We start from the raw sequence: 27,412 nt of genomic DNA, 5'->3' as shown, positions 1-27,412 counted from the left end.
TGAGGCAAGTCACTTCAACTCTTCTAGCTTTATCTTCCTCACTCTTGAGACAGAATAAAAAGAGAGAAGGAACGTGAAGATTCAATGGGATGACACGTGTATAAAATTTAGCACAATGCCTGAAAGATCAGAACCCCATAAATATTAGCTCCTCTTCCATTTTTACCGTTCGCTAAGGCTTAAAGTGCCCAGGACACATTAGACAACGAATAAACGTTAGCTACCTTGAATTTTTCATTTTTCCTCGTTTTAGGTTACCTTAAGGCAAGTGATGGAAAAAGTTACTCTACGTATAAAATGCATAGTGACTGCCATGAAGAGCGCCCACATCCATCCTTCCAGACTGGGGTGGCTCATTCTCCCAGCGGCTGAGTGTTGTTGGCGGCCACCTCTGAGCTGAGTTTCTGTCCAAGAACTGCCCTCAGGCAAAGAAAGCCACCTCACTCAAGGTGACATACCCTCTCTGAGGACAGCCTAATGACTGACATTGGGGAGGAGTATATAGAGGCACCTGCCTCAAAGTGGGACAATTTTGAAGATTCATCCCAGTCCAGAGCTTCTGTGGGCTTGGCTGAGGCCTTTGTTGAGACTGCAGCCCAGCCCAGCTCCTCTCTCCGCCTAATCCTGTCTCCTCCACTCTGCCATAGGCATGGATCCCAAGGGAGTTCCAGAACAAAACTTCTGCATACAGATCTCAGCACCTCAGAGTGCGTTTCTTGGGAAACCCAACCTACAAGTCTCCGATTTAGATGGCCAGGAATTCTGTGATCGGTAGATTTTCTCTTTCAACCAAAGTAGGAATCAAGAGCGGCCTTTGGCAAACTCAGTGAGATGGAGAAATTGAAACCACATTTCCATTTCCAAAATGCAAACAGCGTCGGTCTTAGGCTAGTTTGAGGGTTGTTTGTTTGTTTGCTTGTTTGTTTTTGGAGGGCAGGTGGGAGGAGATCGCCAGAGGAAAACTGCATTTATGTTTAGTGCCATGCACGGTGCAGACTCACATCGGTACCTCTACTTCCTCTGGCAAAGCAGAAAGGCAACCAAAATTAGACTACTTAGAAACTCTCACCACATAATCTTCCTTTAATCATCTGTTAGAATTTTCCTCTATGCCATTATGCCATGAATAATATATCAGGCTCAGAAAATCCAAACCTACTTCTAAAGAAAATGTTTGTCATGGTCACTCTAATGGAAGACTTTTTCAATCCAAATTGCTCAGCAGAAGCTGGGGAGGGGGGGGAGGCATTTATTACATCAGCACAGACTTTTGTGTAAAGTACGCTGTGTAACTCCGTGTCCCTGACACATTCTTTCAAAGATGAATGTGCTTTAGCATCCAAATCAGATGTTCAATTTTTTAAAAAGCCAAATTCAGAAATTTCACCTTCCTTAGAGAAAATGCTAACAGGTAGAACAAACGCACACAGAATGTAATTTGATCATAATATCCCAACTGCTAATGTGTTCATGTGTCTGTGGGCCCATGTAATTAATCATGCATAATTATCAGGGGTGATTTCTTTGGCCTTTGCTCCTTAATCAGTGACAACTACAGGTGCAAGGAGGAGAGGAATGATTCGTCATCCGTTCTGCAAGAGAATAATATCCATTACGCTATTAATTCTATAACTTCCTCCTGACAGTGACCTTACAAAGTCAGAGTCTTTTCATAGTACCAAAAGAATGCAAAAGTTTAGGTCAATTAGTATGAGAAGAGTGTTTTCCATTGTGTTATCTGCTTGTTGTATCTTTGGGATATCATGTTATCTGACACTTTTTAAATTATCCACTTCAGCATTCTTTGACAACATGGAAAATTCCTAGAAACGTAATAATATAAAGCAAATATTGCTGAACCATGGAGGTGCCATATATGTGTATAATTTGTTAATACATTCTCCTTCTTTCTTATAGATTTTCTCCTTGCCATATTTAGAAAACTGACAGAGGGTATTAAGTCCTTAAGACATAAACAGTGACCACATTCTCTATATAAATGTTTTTTAAACTGAGTTCCACGGAACAATGTTTCATGAGATATTGAAAGATATTCCTAAGACAAATAAATATTTCTTTGGTCAAAAACGTATAGCTAATGTTGAAGCCTCTTTGATATGCACAATACACATAATAGCATATTAAGCATATTATCATTTTAAAACCATTGAAATGTTATTTAAATAAGTTAAAATTTATTTTCCTGTTTTCAAACTTATTTGACCCAAAGACAGTCCCACAACTACCAACATGCATATATACACCCTTTTTATTTCTTCCTATAAATCACCAGTGGACATGAGGTGGATCAAATGTTCTAAAGTAACACCGTTCTGGAACTATTGCAGTACAGCCTCATTTTCAAGGGCTCAACTCTGCCCTATGTTTTGGGGACTTGAAATTCTCATAGCCTCCTGAGTCAGACATCTTTGGACTACTCCCACTATTAGAAGGTTCTTTCTGACTACCCACTAGTCTTTCTTAGGTTAATCCAGAACAAATCTCTTCCTCTTCCACATGATATTCATTTAAATATTTGAAAATAACTGGGACTCTCTTACCCCACCATCTGTATCTCCCCTTCTCCATCTTAGACGTTCTATTTCTTTCCCTTATATAATTTAGTTTAGAACATTCTTTTTTTTTTTAAGTTTATTTATTTATTTTGAGAGAGGGAGAGAGAAAGCATAAGCAAAGGAGGGTCAGAGAGAGAAGGAAAGAGAGAGTACAAAGCAGGCTCCACACTGTCAGTGCAGGGCCCAACGCCTGGCTTGATCCCATGAGATCATGACCTGACCTGAAATCAAGAGTTGAGTGCTTAACCAACTGAGCTTCCCAGGCGCCCCCAGTTTGGAACATTCTTATTGTATTTGTCAACCTCTTCTGGACACTCCACTTTGTTGATACTTCCTCCAAAAGAGGTACCTGGAAAATAATGCAATTTTCTAACCTGGGTGTAGAGTATAACAGAGTATTTCTACCCTCATTCTGGGTACTATTGTTCTCTTAGTATGGTCAAAGATTATTTTGACTGTTTCTCTAGTAATGCTTCCGAGATGTTTGCATCATCACCTTTTCTCTGGAATTAACAGCTTCTGAAGGAAGCGGGAAGGTATTATTCGGCAATGCTAGTGCAGGGGCAGGAGCTCTGCTTATAGAAAAGTCAACACAAGCTTGCTACCTTACACATTCTTCTCCCTCTTTAGCTCAGGCAATCTCCTTTCTGCTGCCACCAAGGAAGATACACAGCATGTAGGAACTGAGATCCCCCCAGAACTGTAGAATAGCCCTCAAGAATGGTGTGAGGCTGGATAGCTGCTGGAGACTAAGGAGTAGGAGCAGAGGAGAAATGGAAGTTTTGGGCTTCTCAGAGGTAGCTCCAGCTGGCAGTAGCAATGACCTTGTCAGGGGATGTTAGCCATCCAGGTAAGTCTCCTCTGGGTTGTTTTAGAGTTAAGATATCAATATCAGAAAAACTTGTACATATACAGAGAAATTTGAAATGATATAATTTTTCAAAATTTGGAATCACATAGGCATGCAAATATTTGGCCATGTGAACTATCTGCCTGCCTAATTGAGTCTTCACTTAGCAAATTGAGAAGCAGGGCATGGCAAGATGACACAGTGACGATGCTGCCCTTCCTTAGGGCTGGTGCTCACTCTAGCTTTAATTAAGTCATTAATTAACTAGCTATTGATTCTAAGAGTCAATGAACATAGAATGTGCTGTATGAAAGATGAGCATTATTACCAACAGTGTCTGGTTAAATTTTAGGGGAGGGTTTGAAATGTGGTCCTAAAAGAACAATTGCTACACTTTTTCCTTCACTAAAATCCTCCTTTACGTTAATTTATAATGCTATAAAAATGTCAGCCCCCCCCCCAAAAAAAAGGTGAAATAAAATGCTTCCTCGTGACAGAACAGTCCTGGGTTATCTGAGGGGAGTCTGCAGGGGTAAGACTTTAAACATTATTATAGAACTGATTCAAGCTGGAATAGAAGGAAAGTCACTGGCATAGAGAGGTGACAGGAGCCTGATGCTAGTGATGTGAAGAGTTGTTGAAAATTCAGAAAAGAGGGTCTGGGTGTGTGTGTGTGTGTGTGTGTGTGTGTGTGTGTGTGTGTTGTGTGCATGTGTATGTGTGTATGTTTTCTGGAATCTCAATTAACTTCCAAAATTCTATTGAGTCACTCCTACAACTGCATGTTTTTATACAGATGCTGCTCTCCTGGGTCCTTCCATCAGCAGCACTTGTGTGGAATAATGAAGAAACAGTTTCTTTTAGGGAATGAAGTGACCAGCGTGCACCACAATCTGCCTTATATCAGAGTATTTGCTTACAACTGAATTTTGAACTTGACCACACACAGTGTCCTTGAAAACACATGACATGATACTATGAAATTAAGTAACTAACATATTAAAATATCAAAACCTCCCTAGAGACAACAAAATGTATTTTATATATCACTGACATATCAATTAATTGATCTATCAATTAACCAAAAGTTGAATGCTAGGTGTCCTTAGTTTCTCTGTTCTAGACAAGAAGTACAATTATAAAAATCCCGTATATCCCTTCACCACTACAGATTGAAAACTTTTCTTTCAAACAATCCAAGTTCAAATTTGAAAAGGAACTTACAAGGAGAAGTTGGTGGCGAATCAGACAGCAGCAATAATGATGGGCACTGTCTTTGATGACTTGTGGGCCAGCTGTTCATCAGTTTTACCAGCCCTGCCCCTAGGAGACACACGGTCAGGGAAGAACTTTCTTTAAGGTGGAATCGTCTGAGAGGGAACTGTTGCACAGGGACAGTGCTATTTTCAAGTGAAAGAATTAATGAATACTTTTCAACTAAAAGATCAAATCAGCAGGAAAGAACCCAAAGAATAATTCTATTAGGAACTTCCGTCCCACTGGAAGTCATTAAGTAGAAATCATTTGAAAATATCTTCAGATGTGTGGCTTTCTTAGCTACAAATAACAGAAAATGTATTTTATAACACGTCTTATTCCTGGTATTCCATTCCATTTTAGGGGATAAAAAAGGGATTGGCACTTAAAAAACAAACAGAAACCTTTCTTAATATCTTACTGAAGTACAGTATTTACAATAAATATAAAAAACATTGCTGATAAAATACTTGCCATTTTTAAACACTCTTTGCTACTATTTCTGATGACAAATAAAGAAGGTCCATAATGCTGATTTACTTTTCTTAGTAAAGTTTAGTAAACTTTCTTATTTACTTCACACTATCATATCTAGTGGAATTGAGTAGCAAACAAAATCAGTAAAAATGACTTGAGAATTATGAGTCCTTGATTCTGAACCTGGCTCTACCACTAACAGACAACCTGAGGAAGGCCATGCCATCACTATCACATTTCTCCACTGTTATGTTAATGTCCAGAATGGCCAGCTTCCTTTCCATGAAAAAGTATTTCTCGAAACAAAGACTGACTACTTGAGCCATGTCTGCAAATGATTGACTCTGTGCAGTGTGCAGGGTGAAAATATATCACTCTATCTCAGAGTTATGGGGAAGGCTCAGATACAATCATGACTGTAAATACCCTTGAAAATTGCCAAGAGCCCTACAAATGTAGGTTTTTCCACTTAAGTGAATTACTTAGAATTATGTAAACTGAAAACCCTCCTTGCCCTCAGCTGAAGTTTTCACTTATAAATGGGTTGGCTTGCTGTTGGGTTTTCAATCTTTGTTCACCCAACCTGCTTTGACTAGGAATCATTCTTCTTACCTTATTGGAGGCTTTAAAGGAGGCAGGGAAATAGTCAAGGTCATGGTAGAGAAGAAAGTTTCTATCACTCTTTTTGGATTTCTTAGACCCTCCTCCATGTTTCTAATCTCAAATAACTTGAATCTAAAATGAAGAGGGAGTCTTCTAGTTACTATGTACCTATATAGGTACCTAGTGGTGATAAATTGAGATTCTAGCTTACTGTTTTACGACCAAACAACTCAACTGGGTTGCAAAGGTGCCCATTTTTAGCCATGCTTTCTTACTTAAATACAAGTCCACAGCCCTCTCTCAGTTGGGCTTTCCACCATCCACAAGAAAGCTTTGCTCTAATCATTATAATAAATGAGACTTCATTATAGGGGTTGAAGTCTGATGGATCCATGTCTTATCTATCTATTCAAAAATAAATCTTGGTAGCCAGTATCTTTCCCTTTTGGAAATGAGCACAATGGCAGGCAGATGTGATTTTGAGTGCACTGTGCCCCACAGGGTAATCAACATATCTTCTAATTGATCAAGCCATGGAAACATAAACTCAGAGTATTGCACTCTTGGATTCTTCTGGCTAGTGATGCCATAGTTTTCATTCAATCCTTTTAGACCAAATGCTACTGCATCAGGCACTGTGCTAGGTAATGGAGGCATCATTCTAGGTGTTGAAGAGTGAACTCTAGAGTATATAAAGATGAGACCTTCAAGTTTCTAGTTTAAACCAGAAAACCTGAACATATACTCAGGAAATGGCCTTAATTTCAACATTCACGCAGTAGTTAGATGTTATTGATTTTGTCCACCAATCTCCTTAACAATGGTACAGAAAGGCTGAGCCCAAAGAGCTGGAGTCACAATGCAGTTTGATGATTAACACGAAGGCTCACAAAATATGTCTTACTGAACCTAAAAATAAGATGCCTAGAATGCTTTGTAAATTTTATGTCGATATTCAATTATCAGCTTCAACAGCTCATTCTCTATTTCTGTTTAATATATCAAGTCAACAGCAACAGTTGTAGAAAACTTTCAAAACAGAAGCAAAACTCACAAGGGCAGCATAAAAGTAAACACAAACTAATAGGAAAGGAGCTGATTCATTACCAAACTGAAATATGTAAGATTTGGTAATGTACTTAGTTATTTCAATAAGTCGAAATTGTTGCTTCACATATAGAGAAACATAAACAGTGGTGCTTCTTTTGTTTTTTTGTTTTTTTGTTTTTTTGTTTTTTTTTGCATTTACCTGAAGACAGTATCTGGATAAAAGTAAAAATAATGATGGATATCTGGATGGGTCCTAGAACTCTTCATGTTCTCAAAAGTGGAGAATTGGCAGCTTCAAAGATCTGTACTTACCTGAATGTGAGTAGTGTGAGTATAGATTTTTTTTTTCATCAGAAGCATGTAAAAGCTTAATGATAATTAACTCATCAAAGTCAACACACCTGTGCTGTCAAAGCTGCTCCAACATCGAAGTAGCTGTAGGATCCAGAGTTAAACCCACGTAGCTCTGCCTTTCCTGCCCTGAATCCTCACTCATTGATCTGGCTTTCAGGTACATGGAGACCACTTAATACACCACAATGATGAGGGAAATTGGACTACAGATATTAAAAGCACATTTTTTCCTTCAAATGGAGTGACTATCTTTTATTACTTAATCTGCAGATTTTATGTTTACTTGAAATCTACTTTGTTTTGCTTCAAAAATGTTTTCTATAAACAGAAAAACAATCCAAACTCAAAATAAAATATCTGTAAATATCCAATGAATATTTTGCAAGTGAATTACAGTAAGGCAAAAGGAAGATTAACTTTGTTTATATGCAAAGTAAGTACCTTTATTTTGGCGAAAATAAATGGTCAATTTAGTTCTGAAGTTAAAATGTCTAACTCCGGTAGGTGGTTCCATGTTGGACTGCCACAAAAATCACTAAACTCAGTGTGTATCTCCATCCTGAACACTGGATTGAAATAATTTAAAACCGTAACACATGCCTAGGCTGAGAATATTAAAATAAATATCCAAAATAATTGAACGTGAGAAAATAAAGAATGGCATCAACTAATAGTGGATTCTGACATGTTTCTGATCTTAATGAAAATGTTTTTCAGTGTTAAGTCATATTAAAACATTTTCCCCTAAAGCCTCAGCATATATTTGCTACACACAGGGCAAATATTTCCATGAATTATGTTATTTACTTGATTAAACTGAATTGGATGATTCATTTGTTTGAAAAGAAAAAATCTTCCTTACACCTCAGGCATCTATGTCAATTTCAGATAAGTAACAACAAACTATATTGCATTTTCACCATCTTATATTAGCTCTTAAGTTTTAAATGGCATGTATGATTCTCCATTCACCAAAAAAAACATTATCTTGGACTGAAGAAATAATCTTTCTAAGTTGATGTTCTAAATTAATGGGCATGTTTAAAAGGAATGTTTTCAGACGGGCTTCTAAAACATGAATAATGAATTGGACATAAAGGAAAGCATTAAGCTGGCATTTAAAGTCATCTCCATGAATATAGGATAGAAGAAGGCAAAAGGTAGTCCATCCAATGTTTTATTGACGTATTTGACCAAAAGACTAAGCACTAAGTCAAACATCTAGAAATGCAACTTATTTTTAGAAGGAGTAGACTCAATAATTAAAGTTTCAGGTTTCTTCAGCTCTTATTCAAATAAAAGGTAGGACTTTTTACATTTCCAAATAATCAAATCATCAAGCAAAGAAATATTTGCATCTAAAGGAAAGATCTATTTCCATTATGTCACATAAAGAAATAGTTATTTTTGTTATAAGTTTTATGTTGAGCATAGTTCCGATTAATTTGCTCTCATAACTTTATTTTAATTCATTAATTTGCCTAGAAATTATTTTAGATAAGAAGTCCATAAATGCAGCTAATGCCTGTGGCTCATATTAATTAACAGAAGATCATTTATGTAAAAGAAATTACCACTGATTACTAAAAATTAAAATTCCTAAGTTTCTGTTGAAAAACTTTCAGCTCAACTCTGCAACCTATGTTTGGTATCATTTAGGGAAAGCTTCCTAATTTGTGCAGACTAAATCATGTTTTAAATATCATAATTCTTTTACTTCATAAAATTAAAGTTATATTGCTGTTGCACTCAACTAATATATTGAATCATTCATTGATTCATTTATTGATTGATTCAGTACATATGCATTTCCCACTTACTCTGGGCTGTAAGCACTGGGAAGTGAATAAAATCAATTCATTCCTTGCTCTCACATAGCTCACAATTCAGTGTTGTGTGTGTGTGTGTGTGTGTGTGTGTGTGTGTGCGCGCGTGCGCATGCACAGGCATTAACAAGATGATCATACAAATAATACTGTAATTACAAACTGTGGTGAGAGATATGTAAGGAAGTTGAATAGTTCTATAAGAGCATGTAAGAGGGTGACTCTGACTCAGTCAGGGTAATCAGGATAGCAACTTGAATATTTTCTTTTTGAAAGTCCAAATAGTAATTGATGATGTAAGTCAACATTAGATTTGTTTCAAAATGAAATTATCTCTGCAGATTTGGGTTTTCTTTGAGATTCTCCAAATTTGTCTTGGCTATATTTTTTTTTATTTTTTTTTAACATTTATTCGTTTTTGAAAGGCAGAGAGAGAGACAGAGAACGAATGGGGGAGGGGCAGAGAGAGAGGGAGACACAGAGGCAGAAGCAGGCTCCAGGCTCTGAGCTGTCAGCACAGAGCCCGACGCGGGGCTCGAATTCACGGACCATGAGATCATGACCTGAGCTGAAGTCGGCCGCTTAACCGACTAAGCCAGCCAGGCGCCCCTGTCTTGGCTATATTTAACCAGACAAAACAAAAGAACTTGAGAGCAAGAATGGAGTTCAGAGTATGTAGCCCAACCCTCTTACTGGATAGATGTAGAAACTACATGAGGAAGGGTGAATAGCTTGTCCTTGTATTGTCTTCACTCGGTGGCAGAGCTGAAATTGGAATCCCATTATGCTAACATCCTGTCCAGAGTGCCTCCCTCTCATCCATGCCACTCTGGGTGTGGTTTATCTAATGTTATCTACTTTGATGCACTAAGGCAATAACTGAAATAGCAATGTGACAAGAGAGGCTAGAGAATGAGAATATTCATGAAGTAACAATTGTTTTCTGAACACAATCTGTCATTTAGCTCAAGCCACTGGTGAGAGAAAAAATATAGCTAATGCATACAACTAAATATCTTGGTAAGTTTCCAATTACTTATTATGTATCATCTTTTCCCCCAAAATGTGTGCATGAGTGTACATGCATGTATGTGTGTGTGCATATGTATATTTTCAGATTTAATGCCACTAACTTTTACAGATTTGTATTCTTTTGCTCAAATCAAAACTGACATTAACTCATGGCCAACCATGTTTTGAGTTTTTGCCATGTACTTATTTGGCCTTATCCAAATGGATATTTTTAATAGACTCTATTTTTAAGGGAAGTTTTAAGTTTACAAAAAAATTACACAGAAAGTACAGAGAGCTCCTTATGTATACACTCTCTCCTACCTCCGTGAATATACAGATTCTTGTATTACTAACATCTTGCCTGAGTGCGGTACATTTGTTCCAACTGATGAGCCAGTATTGACACATGATTAACTAAAGTCCACTGTTTACAACAGGATTCATTCTTTGTGCTGTAGAGTTCGTGGGTCTTGAAGAATGCACAATGTCCCAAATCCACCATTACAGTGCCATAGTTTCACTGCCTTAAAAATGCTGTGCTCCACCTATTCAACCCACCCTCCCTTCCCCTAAACTCTTGGAAACCACTGGTCTTTTACTGTCCCTATAGTGTGTGTGTGTGTGTGTGTGTGTGTGTGTGTGTGTGTGTGTGTGTAAATGTGCATACCATAAAATTTACATTTGTAACCATTTTTAAGTGTACAGTTCAGTGGTCATTAAATACATTCATATTGCTGTGCAACCATCACCAGCATCCAACTGTCTCCATAGCTTTTCCTTTACCTGAATGTTTTCAGCTGAGTTTTTTCATCTACCAATATGCATTTAAGTTTCCTCCATGCTTTCTCATGCCCCATTTCTTTATAACACTGAATAATGTTCCCTTGTATGGATGTATCATGGTTTGTTTATCCATACACCTATTGAAGAACATCTTAGTTCCTGCCAAGTTTTGGCAATTATGAATAAAGCTGCTATAAACATCCATGTGCAGGCTTTTGTGTGGACGTAAGATTTCAACTCATTTTAATAAAGACGTAGGAGTGAGGTTGCTGGATCATATGGTAAGACTAGGTTTAGCTTTGTAAGAAATTACCAAACTGTCTTCCAAAATAGCTGTTTTATTTTGCATTCCCTCCCAGAAAGAATGAGAATTCCTGTCACTCCACATTGGGTGGGGCATTTGGTGTTGTCAGTGTTTTGGACTTTAGCCTTTCTAACAGGTGCATAGTTATCTCCTTGTTTAATAAATGGACAGTTTAGGACCTCCAATAGAGACCTTACTACAGTAACAAACAAACAAGTGAACAAAAAACTAACAACAACAAAAAACACACGAAAAACCCCTCTTTACTTATTTAAATGATCTCTGGTCCATTATTGGCAAAACTCACTATCCAGTAGAACTGGTCTATTCTGGTACTTACTAGATCAGTTTCATAGGTCTTTAGCAACCTTTCACTCAAAGACAAAATGCCAGATTTCTTCTCCAAACTCTTACATCATGTTGTTCATACTTATATTAGTGGTGTATCATACTACACTATGACAATTTATTGCTATGCCCACCTTTCTCATTGGACTTTGAGGTCCTAAAGGCAGGGAGCTCATTGTACCTGTGTCTGCATCTCAGGGCCATATGTGGCAATTATCATCTTAGAGGTGTTCCTGATTATGATGGATATTAGCAGGGGACATGTGAAACCACTCAAACTCCTGTTGGCCTTCAGCTTCTCTATCTTCTCTCTGACAAGTTTGCCCTGACTTGCAGATTCCCTAGGTGTTCCCTGTTCTAACACTACATCAGGTGGGGGCAACTGTTACTCAAAGCATCACCAAACAGGGGCAAGAAAGAAAAGACAGAGAGGAAAAAAAAACACCATTGTCCCCCAAAGGGCTAACCAATCCATAAGACAATGAAAGTTGCTGGCTTTACCACTCTTTCTCTTTGCTTCCCCCACTCTCCTGATGGTGACACCAGCATCTCTGTTACCACCACCACTCTTTCAGGGATGCTGGATATCCTGTCATTGTTCCTCCAAGGCATTGCTGCTCCAACCATTTCCTCCAAGGAAGAAAGATGGAGAGATTTTTTAGAGATGCTCTCCAGTAGCTTTCGTGGGTATTTGGAGAAACAAACACTTTTTTACAAATGATTATTTAAGACTTAAGAGGATTCTCTAGGTAAAGTGTTTTTTGCTTTGTAAGGTATTAGCCTCATTTCCAAAATGAGTTAGGGGAGCAGCTGTCTGGATGCTATTTAAAAAAAAAGGCATGACTATTTGTGTGATATTATAGTCTAACAGAGGTTCCAAATGGACCCCAGCACACCATTATCTTAAAATATAGGTGGGAAGACAAAAAGAAGCAATCACGTATAGCTGAGAAATCCTGTCAGGAACTAATGTTTTGTATCTTTATATTTAATGTCAGAAAAATGAGAACAGAATTTTGAGTCGGTATGGGAAACTGGAAAAAAAATCCAGGCATTCTTGGTGTTCTTTTGCAATGCCAATATCTACTTGTCTAATTGAACTAGTTAAGTAACAAAATAAAGTGGCTTTTGCAAATAAAATGACAAAAGGTCTTCCAACTTTGAAACAGTTTTTTTTCCAAAAATTCCATTACCATTACATCAAATGATGACTTAGAAATAGAGCAAATTATTAGGGGTTTTGTTTTTGTTTTGTTTTATATCCAAACAGCATTGGACCAGAGGTGATGGTGAACACATTAGATGCTCTGTAGTCCCTAAAATGCAGGATCAGTAAGGAAAAGGCATTGGGAGAGATCAAGACCTTCAGTTGATCCATGAGTGCTTGGTAAGGAAGAAGAGTGACTTTTTAAAAAAATGTTTATTTATTTTTGAGAGAGAGAGAGAAAAACAGTGTGAGAGGGAGAGAGGCAGGGAGAGGGAGACACAGGATCTGAAGCAGGCTCCAGGCTCTGAGCTGTCAGCACAGAGCTCAATGAGGGGCTTGAACCCACAAACCATGAGATCATGACCTAAGCCGAAGTCAGAAGGCTTAACCAACTAAGTCACCCAGGTGCCCCCAAAAGAGTGACTTTTAAACTGCCTTCTATACTTTTAAAGTACAGAAGTACTGAGCCCTGGGAAGTCTGCCAAGGATAGTAAAAAATGGTAGGAACTAACAAGGTCAAATAATCACACATCTAAATACTTGTTTCAATTATCTGGCAACAGGGTCTCAAACATAATTCAAAATTCTTAGATGATTGTGATGTCACCTACTAATCCTTACTATGATTTGTTGGCAATACCCGTTGACAAATAATGGCTGTTAGTATAAAAGTATGAGAAAGATTCTACATATCTACACATTACCAGTTCTACAGATGCAAGGTGAAGACCCCTAGTTCTATCCAGTAGTTGTTTAAGTGTCCATAAAATTGTTTTTGTGTTTGTTCTTCTGTTTCCAAAGCAAGATTTATTTTTTTTTATTTTTTATTTTTTAAATTTTTTTAAATGTTTATTTATTTTTGAGACAGGGAGAGACAGAGCATGAACGGGGGAGGGTCAGAGAGAGAGGGAGACACAGAATCTGAAACAGGCTCCAGGCTCTGAGCTGTCAGCACAGAGCCCGACGCAGGGCTCGAACTCACGGACCGCAAGATCATGACCTGAGCTGAAGTCGGATGCTTAACCGACTGAGCCACCCAGGCGCCCCCAAGATTTATTTTTTCAAAAAAACGGCTGGTCAGTTAATCTTTGACAAAACAGGAAAGAATATCCAATGGGCAAAAGACAAGTCTCTTCAACAAATGGTTCTGGAAAAACTGCACAGCAATATGCAAAAGAATGAAACTGGACCACATTCTTCTACCAAACACAAAAATAAACTGGGTTAAAGATCTAAATGTGAGACTTGAAACCATAACAATACTAGAGGAGAACATAGGCAGTAACCTCTTTGACATCAGCTGTAGCAAGTTCCTTCTAGATAAGTCTCCAGAGGCAAGGGAAACAAAAGCAAAAATAAACTACTGGGCTTTATAAAAAAAAAAAAAAAAAAAAAAAAAAAAAAAAAGGCTTCTGCACTGCAAAGGAAACAAAACTAAAAGGCAGCCAACAGAATGGGAGAAGATATTTACAAATGACACATCCAATGAAGGATTAGTATCCAAAATATATAAGTAAGTTCTTATATAAAGAACTCATATAATGCAACACCCCCAAAAATAAATAATCCAATTAAAAAATGGGCAGAAGACATGAATAGACATTTTCCCAAAGAAGACATACTGATGCCCAGTAGACACGCGAAAAGATGCTCAACATCACTCATCATCAGGGAACTACTAACCAAAACTACAATGAGATATCACTTCACACCTCTCAGAATGGCTAAAATCAACAACACAGAAACAACAATTGTTGGTGAGGATGCAAAGGAAAAAGAACCCTCTTGCAACTGTTGGTGGGAGTGCAAACTATTGCAGTCACTCTGGAAAACAATACGGAGATTCCTCCAAAAGTTAAAAATAGAACTACCCTATGATCCAGCAATTGCACTACCAGGTATTTACCCAAAGAATACAGGGGCACCTGGGTGGCTCAGTCGGTTGGGCGGCCGACTTCGGCTCAGGTCAAGATCTCGCGGTCCGTGAGTTCGAGCCCCACGTCAGGCTCTGTGCTGACAGCTCGGAGCCTGGAGCCTGTTTCAGATTCTGTGTCTCCCTCTCTCTGACCCTCCCCCGTTCATGCTCTATCTCTCTCTGTCTCAAAAATAAATAAACGTTAAAAAAATTAAAAAAAAAAAAAAGAATACAAACAGGATACATGCACCCCAATGTTCAAAGCAGCATTATCTACAATAGCCAAATTATGGAAATAGCCTGAATGTCCGTTCACTGACGAATGGACAAAGAAGATGTCCTGTGTGTGTGTGTGTGTGTGTGTGTGTGTGTGTGTAATGGAATTACATATATATAATGGAATATTACTCAGCCATCAGAACAAATGAAATCTTGCCATTTGCAACAACATGTATGGAGCTACAGAGTATAATGCTAAGTGAAATAAGTCAGAGGAAGACAAATACCATATGATTTCACTCATATATGGAATTTAATAAGCAAAACAAATGTGCAAAGGAAAAAAGAGAGAGAGAAGCAAATCAAGAAACAGACTGTTAACTATAGAGAACAAACTGATGGTTACCAGAGGGGAGGTAGATTAAACAGATGATGGGATTAAGGAGTGCCTTTGTGATGGGCACCGGATGTTGTATGGAATTATTGAATCACTACATTGTACACCTGTAACTAATATTACATTGTTTTTTTAACTAACTGAAATTTAAGTAAAACCCTAAAAATGAGGATGGCTGGACTCATTAGAGGCAGTTAGGGTACTAAGTGTGACTTTAGGAACAAAAGAGTGATCACAAGTTCAAAGTGATATGGAGGGGTGAAAAATGTCATTTTGACAATCAGCTCTTAAACGGGGCTTTCATTCTCAGGAAAATAACTTCTCCCAAATTCAGAGATGTCAAGTACTCTTTTTGGGAAAAGTGTGCGGAGTTCTTTAACTTTTTGTTACCCTAAATTCTGCCAGAATGCGATAAAAGGATATTATCCCCAAGAAATCAACATTCGTTGAAACTGCGACAACCAGAGGACATCCGGCTTCATGGGGAAGGGGAGAGTTGGAGGTGAGGGTTTGTCAAACACATCTCACACTTTCCCCACATGAAGGAGTCCAAGGGTTTAAAGCAGTGGTTCTTGTACTTTGGAGATTCAAATGACACTTTAAAATGCTATGGAATACCTTGCTGCACCCTTGATAAAAAAAGCACTAAACGAGTAATGATTACAATACAACCACGTGCACCACAGTGAGTATAAATCACTCTGCATTAATGGAGCACTGCTCTCTTGGCTGTCCAAGCTCTGTGCTTATTCTACCTGCTTTCTCCCGTCACTGTACCTGTAAACTCCCAGGGCAAAGTCTTAGAATGTCCCAGGAAACAGGGAGGTTGTTTTGTTTTCTCTTAGTGCTCTGCTCCATTTTGTTGTAGAGAACTGCATCCAGTTCTGCATTGCGTTGCCCAGCCTGTTCAGTTCGTGTCTGTCTGCAGATGATTACATGATGGGTGAGGCTGATGAAGACTGCAGTCACACTTCCCACGCAAGAAGTGTCTTCCATCCCCTGCATCGCCAGATATCACAAGCCTCACACAGCCGCCTCTTGTTCAAGTTTTTAAGTAGTTCTGCATAGAACATTTTTAATTTCAAGGTCCCAGGAGCCTTCGAAAGTCAAATCATTCCCCTTTAGGCTGAGTATCTGCTATGTCTTTTCTTCTTCACGTAGTAAACGTGGGGGCAGTTTGCTGTCTGCTTTCCTTATATTCACAACAAAGCCAAAGTAAATTTTACACATTGATCAAAAGTTGACAGCTCAGCGTGCAGTTTTGCAACATGCTGGTTGAGTGCCCTTGCTTTAAAACACTCAAGGGCATTTCCGCAGTGAGACTCCCAGAAATGACTAGGCTCGAAACACCCTATGCCTGGCCGAGGCTTTCCTCCACCTCCCTTTCTTGAAGGGCTCAGTTCTCTCATTCTCCTAGTTTCTCCCATGTATTCGTTGAAAATGAATGAGGTGTGTTGGTTTCAGCCAGTTCCACAGCAGACCCCATAAAGGAGGTACCGGGAGAGGTCTGTTTGCTGCAGTTCCCCTACCTGATCCCACATCTACTGCACTCCCCATCTCTCTTTGAGACTTTCTCTTCGCTTGGCCTTTTCTTCCATCTGTTCCTTTTTCTCTGCCTGAAGCTATGAGAGTAGGGGCAATAATCTTAGGATCTTAGGTCCTATCTCCTTTATGCAGAAGATACTATGAACTTTCGCGGGAATCTATCTTTCTTTTTAGGGGTCAAATATATCCCATTAAAAAGACTGTCATTGCCATGCAGGGCTGAGTCATCAAATACAAATGTCATCTTTCTTAAATCATACTTAATGGAATACAATAATGGTGATTTGAGCATATAAGATAAATCAGAAAAATCAGGTCCAAGTCTGTCCAAAGACAAGATTAAGAAAATTGTCCTGGTACCCATTCTAGAAGACTTAGTATAAGAAGAGTCCCACAGAGGTCTATGGAGTAGAGTAATTATAAACAACAGTATTTTCCCCAGAAAATTGCCTCTTAAGTCTGAGCAATATATTGCATAAGCAAATCAAAATCTCATATTTGTTAAGTTCCTTTTTAGATCTTGGTGTTTTTATTATTATTTTGGAATTTGAGACTGGTAATTACTTTTCGCAACTTTATGCCTTTACCACCACCTTGAGGTTGTGGTAAACTCTGCAAAAAGTTGCTCCCTGTTGTTACACTGGACAAAATTCACCAAACCATCCTTTATCATATTGTTTTTGGCAAAGATTGGAAAAACTTCAAATTAGGTGATGACGTGTTTCATAAACTATCAAAGAAATCCCAAGTGCTGTCGCACAACTCTCTTTGAGGCAAACTTGCTCTATCTTTCAGATTTCTTGGATTTTTAAGAAAATGTAAAAATCAAGGTAGATACCCTACTCACTCACTAGGTCCCTCTGCTATCTGCTTCTGTTGGAGCATACATCTTTCCCACTTACCATTCCCTATAGCTTGTCATTTCATACCAGTGTGATTTTATTTAGCCATCACCCTAAAATCTATTTTCACTGAAGGATGAGCTTCAGGCTAGTAGGGATCCTTTTTCCTTTTATCTGTCATTACATTTCCATAATGTGGTGGGAGGTCTGAGCATTCCATATATACAAGTAAAGTGAGGTTCTCGCTGTCCTTCCTACTTGGAGTCCTTGCAAAACAGAGGGAATTCAAACATTATCTCAGTGATGACAGGAGACATATTGTGGGAAGGAGCCACTGGCCTGAGAGCCCAAGGACCAGAATTTTAGGACCAACTCTACTAAATAGCTCTTGGACTTGTGGCCTTCAGTTTTCATATATTTAAGTGAAATTGCTATAAGGAGAGCTGGACATCCTTTCCAGTTTTCAAATTCCAGGTTTCTCACTGTTGTCAGTGTAGTAAATTATTTATTCATTCATTCAATGAATAAACAATGTTAATGATATTACTACTGCCCATTACACTTTAAGGACCAAAGATCTTGGTTTTAAGATGTTAAGTCGAGTGTATATTATTTTTCAATTAAGTAATATAACTCAAATTTCATGCCTCACTCTGCTGCTCTGAAACATATGAGAAATATATGCCATGTTTTTGAGGAAACATTTGTTTCATTGTTTTGAGGGAACATTTGAAAAAAGGAGCAAAATGATTGCAATATTCTGTCATGGTGAAGATTAAATTTCATGGTGAATATTACATTTAAGAACTAGGTCACTTTTATCTAATTTACCTACTGCAACATTAAGTTGTGTGGGCTTAATGAGGCCAGATATGGTCGATTTCCAAGAATGGCCAGATCCTGAGAACTTGAATCAGTGAATTTGGCTGATGATAAAACTGGTCACAGGATGAACTATAGCCACAGATATGCTCTCCCAATGCATCCATGTATTTTTTAAAAATATAAAACAAGGAACTATATTTCCCTTATCAATTGAAAGACTTTATACACAAAGGACCCACCCCATTGTCTGACCTCTATTAAACTTCTGGTTACTTCATCTGGTCCCCTCCCACATGAATTTCAGTTCAAACCCCATTAAACACCTTGTGCATTTTTAACACGAACATTCTTGCCTATTAAACACCTCCTACAACTTGCATGCAGTATTCCTTCTGCCTTAAGAGTTTTTTTTCCCCCAGATTCATCTGGCAAATTCCTACTGATTATAATTTTTAGATCAAAACCCACTTTTTCTGTGAATTTTTCCTGGAACTCTCTGGGTTTACGAAGGCAAGGACAATATCTTATTTAACTTTGAATGGACAACATCTAGCAAATGCTGGCAAAAGCAGGTGCTCAAGATATGAATGAATGATAATTAGCCTTGTCTTAAATCTCTGCCTGTTTTTCTTAATGCACTTGGTTAACAATAAGGGTAGCAATCCATTGCACAAATTACCTTTGCACAAACTATTCTGAACTCTGCCCCAGTAAGCCTGATGCTTTTAAGACTCAGATGTCTTTGTGTTACTCAAGCAAAAAACAAACGTACATCTGAACAATTCTTGACAGCTGAAAAATGCTTTGTTTAGAGAGCTTAAAATGAGACAAATCCTTTTTTAACAAGTCATTCTTTTGGAGCTGCGAATTTCTTTTAAGTTTCAGGTAATTTTCTAAGAGATTTCTAAATGAGAAACGTTAATTTGAAAAAGACCCTTCGCCACCTCATACTTCCCAGAGTTGGACCTGTTTGAAGGAGAATCCTCTTAGTGAAAAGCTTTAAAGAGCAAGAAAGTATGAAGACTTTTTCATATGACTTAAAGACAATGCACATCACAGCTAAGGAGGTTTACTAGAGGCAGTAAATAAGGCATTAAATAACAGTGTGGACTCTTGTTTAAAACACTGCATTCTGGAACTTAGACATCCTACTAACCTCTCGAAGACCACATCTCTGAAGCAAACTGTCATCTTCTCTCTCTCTACATCTTGCTCTACGTCCAGTGTTGCTGACTTTAGCGAATGGCATCGTGAGGGAGCCAAGCCAGAAACCTTTGTTTTTATTTTGACTCCTACAACTCCTTCCCCTCACCTTTTCCTATAGCAAGTCAATTGTCACCTCTTATAGATTCTACCTCACTAACATCTTTGGAATTTCTGTGTATCTCTTTTAATCTCTGATGTCACCATATTAGTTCGTCCATCACCATATGGTATCTAAATTAAAACCACAACAAAAATTTATTGACTACCTATTATGTACCTAGATCGTGAGGTGCAAAACTAGACAAACTTCCTGCTCCAATAGGAATTTTGGTCTGGCAACTCCCCTCTGGTCTCCTTGTCTGCAGTACTGCCCCGCTTGAACCCATTCTCTCTACTGTGGATACAGTGACTTGCCTAAATCCAAATCTGATCATACCCTTCCCTGCATAAAACCATTCAGTTAGTTCTCACGGAAACCTCAAATTTCTTAGGATGAAATACAAGGAAGACCCTTTGTAATGTGCACCATTTTTCTTTCTCTACAGCTATTTCTTGCTCTAATCCCAAATGCTGTTACAGAATACAGAACCCCTTGTCATTTCCCTAATGTACTGTATGCTTCCCTTACCCCTAGACACATAGAGTTCTATATGTCTAAAGGAAAGCTCCCTGACAGAATACACACTCACACCAAGCTTTTGAGACCCCAATGTGTCCGTGTTTATTCCAAGGCACCTCACTGCACTACCACCCCCTCCCTCCCTTAGCACAAGGCTGACACCGGGCATCAGTCTGCTAAGAGGGTAGAGGCAGGCAGCCTCTTCGACCTATGACACACAGAACGTACTTTTTGAGTTCTAGATATCACAGACCCCTAACCTAACATTTTACTATGTGACGTAAATGATTTTTCTGTCATTGGAGATCATACTTTGAAGTGCACAGAGCTACAAAGAGCCATATAATACCTGGAGCAACACCTTTCTAACTGGAACAGGGACAATGATCTCTAGAACACTTTACAGCTTGATTAATAATGTTTCCAAGGCACTTGTCTGAAATGATAATATCACAAACCACTTCTACCCCAACCTCCATGCTCCTGTTTAAGACTGAAGCCCCACCTTTTTCTGAACTCTTAACAGAGTCATGCTATGGACAGTTAGTGTTCATTTACACTCCATCCAAATTTACTCCCTGCTGCTCCTGAAGAGGACCTACATATTCACTTGGGGAACTGGAAAACTGTGCCTAAGAGTTTTTCTTTAATTGGTTTGACATATATTATACACATTAAAAGGAAATGAGCATCTGTGCATTGTTTTCATTCACCAAATGTCCTCTTCCCATCCCTGCTGTCCTAATCACAAAAGTGTGTTGCGTGTAAGATCTGGCAAGTGGAGATGTGGTGGGTGTTGGTCAGGGTGAAGTTTAGATTGGAATAGATCGGGATAATACTAGGAGAAGAAGAAAATAACTTCTGCTCACCAGACCTTAGGTCTTATTTCTTATTCCACACGTATATGTTTTTCCTTTGGACATCAGATGATTTCCTTTGGCTTCAATTGTTAACTTACGTGAAACAATTGTTTGCAAAACCAGTCCATTTATCTTTACTACCCAATCACTTCTCTAAGAAAACTGAGCATCTTGATGTCCCTGAGAAATTTATTACAATGGTGGGCATTACTACCAAGAGTGACCCTGTGTTGTTGAGAGAAAACTGGGCATGATAACTGGAGATTTTGGCCTAAATAAAAATCAGCAAGTGACTTTGGGGAAATCAGTTCAGGTGTGTGGATCTAAGATTACAGGCATCAGCAATTATTGAGATGCTGTTATTATTAACTGATTTGGGGGTCACTGCTTTTGATTGTTCTTTCATTAACACAAATATTAGACTTCATATTATTAGGGGTATCAACAATTCCCAAACCATGTGGATCTTTGGTTTTAAAAATAAAAATGGCTCACCTTCATCCAGTTTGCAGAGTACCATGTCTGAACAAATCTTTCTGATATTAATATATTCTGAAACACATCAATATATTCTGAAACAACCCTTTCCAAAACCTCACAGGGAAGTGACTCCTAGAGATAGAAGGAATCTTTCTCCCTTCCCATCTCTTTGCTGATGGGGCTGCAGTGGGAAATGCTCACTAAGCCATACCATCTGGAGGGTGCGTGATGTTTTTGCAAGCCACGTGGAAAAACACGGAGGGGGGCACAAGGATGTGGAGAACTCACACAACCTAAGGGCCCACCATTCACTGCCAGAATTAGTTGCACAATTACCCCAGTCACAACAAATTGTCACCAAGGGTGACAGAGATCCTAGAAGAGTTGTAATGAATTATTTTCAGTTTTACTATAACAACCGTATTTGTGCAGACACGCTTGACCTCACCCTGAGATGGATATATGCTTACTTGCAACAGAACCTGCTGCATTGCTTGATGTATTTAAACAATGGAAATGTGATTAATGACAACAATATGTCTTTCTCAGCGCAGCTCCTTGTCAACATTATCTAGCTAGCCCAACCTGTTAGTAGATCCCTGAAGGATAAGTATTTAAGCTATTTGTTAATTGTGGCTAGTCTTTTCTTTACTCCTTGGTATAAACCAATACAGATGTCAGAAGAATACTACAGATTGAATTTTTGAAAATTACATTATCAATTAAAAAATTGTTACCATAATAAGTTTAGGTGACTTTGGCCAATTATGAATTTGTTAGATATTAATTCATTTCTAAAAACATGCAAGACTTGGTTTCTTTGGAATATGTTCCTCAATTTTTCTTTCATTTTCTTCTATGATATCTGACCTCCAAAACTACTCAGAAAAGACTTAATAGCTATTATAAGTCATTTTAGGAAGTATAAAACTGAAAAGGTGGTGGTCCTTCTCTTCAAGGAGCTCATGGGATAGTCAATCAGTGGTTCTCAAACCAGACCCAACACCAAAATGACATTGAGATCCAGGCCCACTGCAGAATCTCCAAAGAAGGGGCTTGAACACACGTAGATTGTAAAGTTCCACTGGTAACTCCGATGTACAGAATCACTGTAACAGATTTGAGCTTAGTTTTAAAAATGATTATAAGAAAAATAATGAGCAACATAATAGAAATCTGTAATATTAGTGTTAGAGAAAAACAAAACCCCAAGATACATGCTGCAAAATGGCCATGTAACATCTGACCCTTGGTGTGTAGAATTGTCATGTGTATCCACATCTATTGGAAAATCCAAATCATAATAATAAGCTCTATTACAGTAAAGTTCTATTTAAAGTAAATTTAATTAGCCTCAATAATAAAATATCTTCATAGGAAATTGGGTTCTCGAAGAGAATTATTTACTTTTTTAATTTAGCAGAATGCCTTTGGGTGTCCTCATAAAACTGTTGTTAATAATAATAATGAAAGTCAACATTTATCTCTTACTATGTACTAGGCTCTAAGCTAAACACCTTGCATGATTATCATGCTATGCTCTTCAGTAGCATTATGAGACAGGTGTATTTTCACTTCTTTTTTCCAGAAGAGGAACTGAGGCTCAGTGTTTAAAGAACTTGCCTAAGATCACACATGGCAAGTTGGCAGAGTCAGGACAAGCGCAGCTCAGTGTCCAGAGTGAATTCTCTGAGCTACTTAAACTATACAGAAAACACAAACAAGATACCCAATGGAATGAACTCATTCCCAGGATGGAGAAAAAATGAAGGAATAAAGAAATGAACAGATAGACTGCTGTGCCACTCTACAGGAAGCCACATCTGACAGCTCTTGCTAATCTCTAGCTTTATATTTCGCTACAGCTTTTTAAAATCTACAACATAAAAAAGTAATATAGTTAAAAGGGATATTTCACTTAATTGACTATTTTAATCTTGAACTATCACTACTTTGAGTACACAAGCTCTTGAATCACCAAGGCTCCTTACAGGTGGAAGTTTAAAACTGGAGCTGGAGGTAGCTGCTTTTTGGGCAAGCCACCAAATAGAACACCACACTTATTTTTCTGTTAGCATGTCAATCAGTACACTAGCCAAAGGAGATAATCTGAAAATTGGATTGCCTTTTCCTCTATCCCTAAAGCTTTGGGAATCTAAAATATTCTGGATAAGAATCAATGACATTCATTGGAAGCCATTTTCACATGTTGGGAAAAGCTACTCTTCTGATAGGACTTTTAAGTTGTTTGTTGTTTGAAATTCCTGAATTTGGAAGTAGATGGAAACATTTTCTTCTCTTTCATTTTATAGTTGTTAGTAAATATGATACTTTCTTATTACTGCTTTGGGTTATTTGTGAAAAAAATCATACAATTTCAGAACTTAATCAGAAACAACTTAGAACGTGGAGTGATGTGTAGGGGCTTAAAAAAGAAACACAGACTCTGAAATCAGGCAGACATATGTTTGTATCCAGCTCTGCCATGGATGCTGGGTAAGGCTGGGTGATTTGGTTTGCTTTGCTAAGCCTCCTTTTTTCCACATATAAAGTAGAAATGAAAATATCTGCATCATTCAATTGCTAGGAGGTCTAAAATGAGAACAGATATGTCTACTGTAGTTATTCAAAAATATAACTTCTCATTCCAATTTCTTTATGTTACAGTTGAGAATGTCGAGGTCAGAAACTGACACCCCGTAAATCATCTAAACTTGAACCTAGGTTTATGGATGTCAGTCATATTTTTGTAGTAATGCATTGATTTGAATAACGAAAGATTATTGATTTAAGTTTTAAATATAGACGTTTTACTTCACTCTCCACTGCTTGCCATTTTCTTAGGATACAGCAACTTCTGGTCAACCAAGGCTACATACAGCTCATTATAACCCTGCAGAGTCCGGGAAAAAGAAAGTCAGTATAATTCATTTGATTTACAGTCATTCTTTAATAATGAACTACCAGTAACAGGTCAGGTCTCTCAAGAGTTGGTATTCATGAACATCTAATTGGGAATTTCTTCCTGTTTTGGTAATAATTCAAATGGAACTAAAGGTTAGTGTTCAGATACCATATGATTAAATTTCCCCTACAAAACATTGTAATTCATATGCCCTTGGAAATTGTCACTCTTACTACAGAATTAGAGTACTGATGCCCGAAGAGAGGACAAAGGCTAGTCAATGTCTTTACTTTACAAGATCAGGAAACCGAAGGCAGACGAAACTGACTTCCTCCAGCTTACATAATTCATTAGTAAATGGCAGTGCTGGGTTCAGAAACCAGTGAACATCTGCTTCTGGTTTATCTTAGCACTTACCACACTATGTTGAATTAAACTGTTCATGAATATGTCTCCCCACTAGAAAGTAACCACCTTGAGGACTAGGGACTGATCGTATCTATTAGTCATTCTGAAGAGCAGGCACTTAGCACAGCCACATAATACAGATAATAATAAACATACTCAAAGACAGACATTATTTTCAAGATCAAGAATATTTTCTCTTATACTACCCTATTCTATGAGGTATGATTCTAAGGTCGTGGGATGTTCTTTTTATAACACACTCCCCCAAAACTTACAAGCTGAAAGTGAGCTATCATTCAGAATTGTTACCTGTGGAGATGATTGTTCACTTATTCCATCAATGGTAGGATGACTCAAAACCTTTTTATAACTCCTCTATTGAAATTGCCTTCAGAGTATGTTCATGAGGCACATATGAAAAATCAATCTCATTATTGTACCATTTGGATTTTGCCTCCAAACAGCATTTATCGTCTCTGTTCACCCACTTTATTTATTAAACTTGGCTCCGAATGAGTTTAGGTTGTTTCAAAAACCATTTTACCCTGAAAAGATAAAGATTTACCCCCACTAAAACTGGTCTTAAAATTGCTTCAGTATCACTTGGATGGATAAGTAAATTCCCAAGGTGACTACTCTGAAGGCAGCAGACACTGAAAATGTATAAATTTTGGCATATTCACTTAGACAAAAAAAACAAGCCATATAACTAAATATTTTATGTTTCCCTAATCCCTGAGCAGTTGGTATCACTTGTTTAACAAGTAAAGGAGTTGAGCTCCAGAAAAAGTAACTGTCATAGATCTGTGCAGTGGCTGCTCTCGGCCGGGGGTTTTCAACTAGAGGGAATTTTCACATGTACGCATGTACACACACACACACACACACACACACACACACACACACACACCAATGTCTGTAGACATTTTTGACTGTTCTGACTGGAGGTCAAGGTGCTGCTGGAGTCATGTGGTAGAGGCTAGGGATGCTGCTGAATGTCATACAATGCACAGGACAGTCCCTCACAACAAAGAATTATCCTATCTAAAATGTCAATTGTGTTGAGGCTAAGAAATCCTGCCCTAGGCTGAGAATTCTGACTCCCAGTCTCTTTAGCATCCTTCAGTGGCGTCAGTATTAATATCCCTGTGTCCTCCATAAGTACATACATGCATTTTTCTTTGGTGATGAAAGAATAAATGTATCCCCTGCCGTTTGCCACTTGAAAATCTTTCTTTGCCTTAAGCTCCTTTACCAAAGGGTACTAAATTGTCACAGAGGTTGCCTGGAGATACATTTGGCATCTTAAAAGTCTAATTGGCAGGAAAATTAAAGCAACTTAAAATGTGTGCGCTCTTCTGAGAGATGTGCTATTCCCACCCTATGTTATTAGATCTCACAGGCAGCTGGGGCAAGAACAGCTGGGACTTCCTGCGCTACGTTTTGCCAAGTTGCTATAAAATTGTCCCTTTTCACTGCAAAACTGAGAAGGAAGAGAGGAAAAAATAGACCAACCATATTTGTCAAAAGTTGCTTCCCAGCTATCTTTCAGAAATCCCAAAGGTGGCTCCCTTGTCAAGTTAATTCAATAAGTGAAGGAATGTACTTCATTGATATGTACTTCTGATAAAAAAGGAAGTATCTTGGCATATACAGTGGGCAGGACAGAATGTCAAACCTAAAAGCATATTTTTCTACCTCAAAGTTAAAAAATAAGACATGAATCACATAGTTGCCAAATTTTCTCAGGGGACTTGCTGAATTTTGTGGTCAAAAGAAAATCCTTTCACATAATGGTTTTGTTTTCCCTTCTCTCATAAACAGCCATCACTAACGCCAGTAAACACACAAAGTGTTGGGTCTTTGAAACCACCACAGAACTCAACTTGTTGGCCTAGTTTGAACCTTATTGCCTGGAAATGTTCCCAAAATCAAGCAGAATTTTCTACCTTAGAAAAGATGCGTTTACCACCGTCAATGGTCAATGATTAGAGAACCACAAAAGTAGACCACATCTGAGTAGAGAAAATAGACATACTTTTGATATTTGTGTACAACACATTGCAATGGTTGGAGGAAGGTAAAGGGCAGAGATGGTCAGTGTATTATTATCCTGAAATATTAGATAAGTCACTTTTGTCATCTTTCCTTCTTTTGAGCTCCTATGGCATATGAAATCTACAGGTCAAAATGTTAGTACTAGTTGCAAATTCTGTCATGTGCCATTCTCTAATTCTGTCTCCTATATAAATCTCAAGTTCTAAAAAGATTACCCTGTAACCCAAGGATCAGGAGACAATATTTTATAAGACAGTATACCATGCCTCTCCTATCCCCACTTCAAGCCCACAGCATGGTCTTAACACATTCTTTTTGGTTGAGTGACTGGCTGATTCAAAAGATGGATGGATTCTTGAGCTGGGACTCTAAGAAAAACTACTTTGGTCACTTTAAAAAGAGAAATTAAAATTCTCTACATCCATAGCATAAAAAACATTCACCAAGTGGTTTATGCTATTTTCTTCTCCTCTCTATCCCACCA

General features: G+C 38.1%; 1 protein-coding gene across 13 annotated transcripts in view; it reads right to left on the bottom strand.

The window, feature by feature from the left end:
- PLCXD3 (phosphatidylinositol specific phospholipase C X domain containing 3) overlaps positions 1 to 27,412 on the bottom strand; it is a 219,053-nt gene that overhangs the window by 9,541 nt on the left and 182,100 nt on the right. For 2 of the 13 annotated variants that reach the window (XR_006221024.1, XR_006221028.1), the window contains one exon: positions 24,372 to 24,450. The exons of the other annotated variants lie outside the window; for them this stretch is intronic. The gene's annotated coding sequence lies outside the window, so the exon portion shown is untranslated. The remainder of the gene's footprint in view (positions 1 to 24,371; positions 24,451 to 27,412) is intronic. 13 annotated transcript variants of the gene reach the window in all.

The sequence above is a fragment of the Panthera tigris genome, chromosome A1 (assembly GCF_018350195.1).
Source record: "Panthera tigris isolate Pti1 chromosome A1, P.tigris_Pti1_mat1.1, whole genome shotgun sequence".
NCBI classification, from domain to species: domain Eukaryota; kingdom Metazoa; phylum Chordata; class Mammalia; order Carnivora; family Felidae; genus Panthera; species Panthera tigris.
The sequence above is the reverse complement of the archived record's forward strand: the minus strand, read 5'-3'. Positions and strand labels throughout refer to the sequence as shown.